Here is a 6,011-nt window from a genome sequence, read left to right on the forward strand (position 1 = left end):
CTGTTTTTTGTGCAGAATAATCTGTCCACTGAATCGGGCATCCTGTGGTTGTGTTTGCTGATTAGCCAGTAGCTCCACATCAGTTTATCCAGGGACTTAATTTGAACCTAATTAGGATTTTCATGTTCATTTGTTATCTGCCCAGCAGCTAATGTCTGCAGAGATAGCATCAGACTGTTGCCCACTGCTCTGCCCATGTTTACACTTGTGAGTACATAGCAGGCGCCTTTCCTGGACTCACCCACAGGACCCAACTGGAGGGTGGCAGACTACATCTGATGGATATCAGACTTGATATTCTCACTTTGACTTCACAATCTGCACGGCACATCAGTATGGAGCCACAGTCCACAGGTGTCTGATTTCAAGTTATGTGTGATAACTAAAAAAAGATTCATTTTTCTGAATTTTGTTTAAAAAGCCCAAGAATCTCTGAAGATCCAAATGTGGTTGTCTGACAGGAAGAGCTCCAGACTCCACGTGACTTTGACTTCCTCATGCTCCTAAAGTAAAAGGTTACTGTCCAGGGTCCCAGACTGTTTTAATTTTTTTTTTAGTTGCCAAGAGTTTGGCGGTTAGCCTGACAGGTAAAAAAGGGATAGGCTCCAATCTCCACCTCTGCAAATCTGTGCAGAGTTAAGTGGGGGTGGAAAACGATTGACTCTGCTCTGTCATGCAGGGATATATACATATAACAACCAAACTGGTTCTAATAACTGGATGATTTTTTATCTTCACTCAAAAGACAGTAGACACCCTAGTAAATTTTCTGTAAAAGTGAATTGCTTATTCAAGCTAATACAAAAATCTTCAATTTGCAACATTTCTGTTGTGTGGTGGAATCCCTTTGCATTGGATCATCGCTTGAAGCTGTTTTCTGATGAACCAAATATGACTCCAAATTATCAATATCTATCTATTTGGCATCTCAAATAAGAGCTGTAGATAATGAGCTCTCAATTTTTAAAGGAAGTAAGGAGCTGGAGAAAACATGTTTGAAAATGTCCCTGCAGGGAGTGGAGATGTAGAAACCTCGTCACTGCTGTGTCGTACACAAAACCAAATTTGTTCTCCAGAAACCGTGAGTCGCTCATGCAAGTCAGGACACCACTCGAAATCAGTAGCTGTTGGAAGAAATGAACTAACAAGCAGAACATTGCTTAGCTTAACAAAATAGTTCATATGGCTGCATATCCCAGTTTCTGACTGGAGTTTTTGGTCAGCATAAATAGCAGACAAGTAGTTGTATTAGTTCCCTAAAAAAGTGCAGCTGAAGAAACATTTACACCAAGAATGTTTTGTCTGGACTTCATTTCCTAGGACAGTCTGGATTGTTTGGAAGCTCGTTTAATCAAAAGAATAAAACTGGCCATCTAAAAACTGTGGCTCCTAGTTAACCTCTCTACAGGAGACTGGAGGTTCAATACCCACTCTGTACTCATGTGTTGAAGTGTATTTGGGCAAGAGACTGAACCAGGCATCTGAATTATCATCCCATCAGGGAATGTTTTTGTGTGTGAACAGGTTAATGGGACTGTGAATTCAAAGCTCTTTGGGCTTTGAATAAGTAGTAAAATTCTATCAAAGTATTACAAATTTTTTAAATTTCAGTTGACCATGGAAAGGAAGATGGTAAAGCTCTAGTTGGCGGATGTTTTGGGAAAATCCCCCCTAAACACGCAGCTTATAACTGTGACATATGGTCCAGGTGATTTGATTTACTTTCCGGAAAAAAGAAGAAGAAAGAAGAAAAAAAAAACTACAAAATAAATGCAAAACTCGTCAATCCAAAGTTCCCAAAACATGCTCTGGTATTTTTATTATACACTACAGCCCTTTTTAAACAAAAAAAGCTATTGGAACATGTACAATTATGTAAATTATTACAATGCATCTAAAACAGTTTATCTACTGTCTTTGTTTTTTAACAAACGCATCGTTAAGGCATCTTAACTGAATTCAGACTGACACGTTTCAAAAATATAAGTATTTATTAAAAAACTAAAGCTAGGTTTCATTTATTAAAAAAATGGTTGACTAAATTGTAATTTTTTTGTGTAATTTATAGGCTTTAGCAGTACAACTTTAAATTATAGTATTGTTTCAGTACTATAAAACAACTCATATATCGAGTGATCAAAGTGTCTGTTTTTTTTAATTTATTTATTTGACAGGGACCATGTATAGGAGCAAAAATCAAAGAAAACATGCTTTGTACCAGACCATAGCTCTCAGAGCTAAATTCCAACTGTAGTCCCCAAGACGTAAAAGGACAAGAATTACATTTACATAAAAGGTACAAACATTCCATAATACAAATCAAAATAGAGGGAGAGAAACCCAGTAAAACTTAAAAAAAGGTACATATTTATAAAAACATAAATATACTACAAATGTAATGATGTTGACACATCTGTTTTATTACAAGTAATTTTTTTCATTTTTATGCCAAATTTTTAAAAACCTTTTGCATAATTAGGTACATTCAGGGTTTATTCCTTTTTTAAAAATGTATCGTAAAAATTAAACTTGACATGCAGTTAAACATTAATGCCAGGGTCATGGTACATCCCCTATCACAAACAATGCTCTATTACATGTTAAAACACAGAAAGACTTGTTAATTCTGCCATCCAGCTCTGACAAGCAAATATTTGCACGTTTGCACCAAAGGTCAAAGGTCAGAACTAAGCCGGCGCATGGCAGTCATCCCATGTTTAGTGCTGTTGTACCCACTCCGGCCTAAAAGCACTTTGTATTTTGCAAAAGCACAAACACTGAAGTGTGATGGCAGAAGCCTCTGGCCACTTAAAACTATAATATAAATAAAGCATTTTGTACTTTGTGCTTGTGTAACTTTGTGAACCCAACTTTTGTATAATTTATCCATCTACATTTTTTGCACTCAACATTTTAACAGAGACTTGCAACACAAAAAATATGCCTGTCTTGAACAAACAGGGGAGTTTTTGATATGCAAAAAGATTAATTGCATAGTTAGCACAGAGCTATGCACATTTTGGTTGGTTTTTATTTTCACACTGTGCCTTTGCTCACAAACGTGAAATTCTAGCATGAGGGTGAGTCTCCCTGACAAAACAAGGGGAAGGCCAACCACGGAGTGCTGGTTCGCCCAGATGTAACCGGTGTGATGAATAGACGAGGACCAGCCGCATCAAAAAACATGTCTATTTCGGCCCCCCATTGTTTGCCATTTAGTCAACACTGTCTATATAGCACGTCAACACGCACTCTGCAGTGTGTAATACCTTTCTGCTTAAAAAAAAAGAACACATGTTTCCCCTCTCTCTGCATGTGTCCTTCCACCTTAATTTCAGTCAGCTGCAGCACATACAGAATGGGAAAAGTTTGGGTGGCATGAAAAACACATTTCTGAAAAGGAAGAATGCCTGGTGGCAAACTTGCTGTCAGTTGAACTCAGGCACTCCTTTACGCTGTAAAAGGAGACGAGGAAGATTGAGAAATACTTTAATTTAATGAGTTCCTGTGAAAACCCCCAGAACTTTTCAACAACGCACAATGCTCACATTCCCTTTAATTAGGCACAACTCACAAGTGCAATCAAGCAACAATTTCAAAAAAGGGAGACCTGATACTGGCAACTGAAATGTTTTTTTCTTTAAAGAAATGAGTTCAACCCTTCTGGAACAGATCATACAAGATTTGTTTTATCAGGAATAGATCAGCCACCAAGTAAATAAAGGCCAAATGAATAAATAAATAATGAATAAAGGCCTGTTAAACTTTTACAATAAAATGAAGTGTATGATGTTCAGAGAATAGATTTCTACCTGCTAAAAAAAGCTACAAAATTCAAAAAAAAAAAAATATGGCTTTGCTTCGATAGTGGAGGCTTTCACGTGTAAGGCTTCAAATGTGTGAATTCCAAAAGAAACACACATGAACAAAAGAAGGACAGAAAAGAAAAGTTCAGACCTGCATTTCAGGGATTTCCAGGTTCTCTGTTGTGTTTAGAGTGCGAGAAACTAGTCATTATATGTGCTATGAAAATGTAAATCCAACAGGAATGTCAAGGGTAAAGTGCACAGTTTTCTCAGGAAACCATGGTAACTTAAGTGTTTTGTCACACTTGGTTCCTTCTGTGGCGAAATCTAGTCAATAAGTGTTGTGTGACACTAAAAATGCACCTGTCACACAGGGTGTGTTGTAAGTACTTGGAAGTAAACAGTAGCAGAGATCCATCTGGCCCGGACAGGAAGAGGTACAAGGTGTACTAAACTCAAGCAGTGGTTCTGCCATGAGAAACAGTTGCGTGACAATATATTCATCTAACATACAGTTTATCCTAGGCCACTGCCATGTGTGTTTCAGCAACGCGTGTCCAAGCAACCTTCTTCCAATGAAAACCTATGGAAATGGCGTTTCGGGCTTCTGTGTTCAAAACACTTGCGTTCATGCAAGTTTTTAAGTCCATTTTCGGGCTCTAAAACTTGTGGCCATTGAGCAGGGGTTGAACACTAAACCAGTTGAACTTTGCCCAATCAGGGACTTGGATTTGGTGGTGATGTATGGATGGACACCAAGTCTTTGACATACCGGAATAGAACAGTGCGAGAAAAGCCAGGATCAAGATTTACAATATTTTATCCGCTTTGACATTTTGCACCAGTTTTGCACAAAGCCTCTTCCAACTGTGAGTACATGTGTCAGTATCGTAAGCTAAAAGCATGTTCAAGCGTGTAAGTAACATTATGGTCAATCTGCAACAACTCTGTCACATGAGAAAGACAACCATCCACGATTTGTTGGCAAATGGATACTAGCTTTAAGGTTCAAATGATGTATAAAGTCTGTCAAAACATTTTACAGTCATTGCATGACTTTTTTTCACAGCTGTAAGATTCCCACCACAAAAAATCAAAATCAGTTTTATTTATATAACCATAAAAACACACAGATCACTACCAATTTAAAAGTTCAAAAAGGTGGTGAGCTATCCACCTCATTGATAGAAAATTTGTTAGGGGGGACCGAGTTAAGTGAATTTTTTTAAAGCATTCTTATTTATAACAAAAAAGTGACATAAAATGCAACGATTTTGGTTTTACAGGAATCATTAATTTTTGAATGTGATAACTACAATATTTTTTTTTTGTGATGCTGATTATTTAAATGGCAAATTCTCTTACAAAGGACAAACTATGTATTAAGAGGCTGACAGATTAGGTAACCTTTATTGTTCCGATGGATTTCATTTTTCTATACCATCTTCTTCTTGCTCTTTTGGCTTTTCCCATCAGGGATTGCCACAGCGAAACAACCTCTCTTTCGAGGAGGAGTCACATGGTTAACTTGGCAGTGTTTTATGCCGGATGCCCTTCCTGACGCAACCCTCTCAATAATCTGGGCTTGGGACTGGCACCGAAGCAGATAAGGGAATAGGGAGCAGCCTGGATTTGAACCCTGGTTTCAGAGACGGACGGCGCCGCAAACCAGCACGAGCTAAACTGGCTCCGTTTTTCTATACCATAAAAGATGAAAATATATATAAATGTAAGCTTTTATGTTTTTTACTCCGTTGGGTGTCAACACAAGACTAAACCTTAAAATCCAGATAAACAGAAGATGCTGTTATTCTAACCTCCTTTGAAATCCTTAAAGCAGTTTTCAAGCCTTCTGGCTAAAACACAGACTTTTTCCTTAAAATGCAGCCAGTTTTCCCACATGTAATCGAGGTTAAGGACACACGGTGGTGTGGATTTGTCTAACGTGGCCTTTCCTGTCTCCCTCTCTCGAGGGTCCACATCTGCCAACTTCAGCCACAATGCCCCCTATTTATGGCTCTTTCACCTCAGATATTAAGTCTCTTCACAGCGTGGCTTTGCCAGTTCCTGTGAGAGAGGAAACGTGTGCGTGCAGTTGTGTGTTTTACTGACCTTTGGGGAGCTCCAAGCAATGGCAACATTGTTGATAGCAACAGGATTCTGTGCTTCGAGCCTTTTTCTGTTAAGTAAAAAAAGGTGAAGAAG

This window comes from Oryzias latipes, chromosome 15, assembly GCF_053564925.1.
Source record: "Oryzias latipes strain Hd-rR chromosome 15, Olatipes_Hd-rR_3.1".
Lineage (NCBI taxonomy): Eukaryota > Metazoa > Chordata > Actinopteri > Beloniformes > Adrianichthyidae > Oryzias > Oryzias latipes.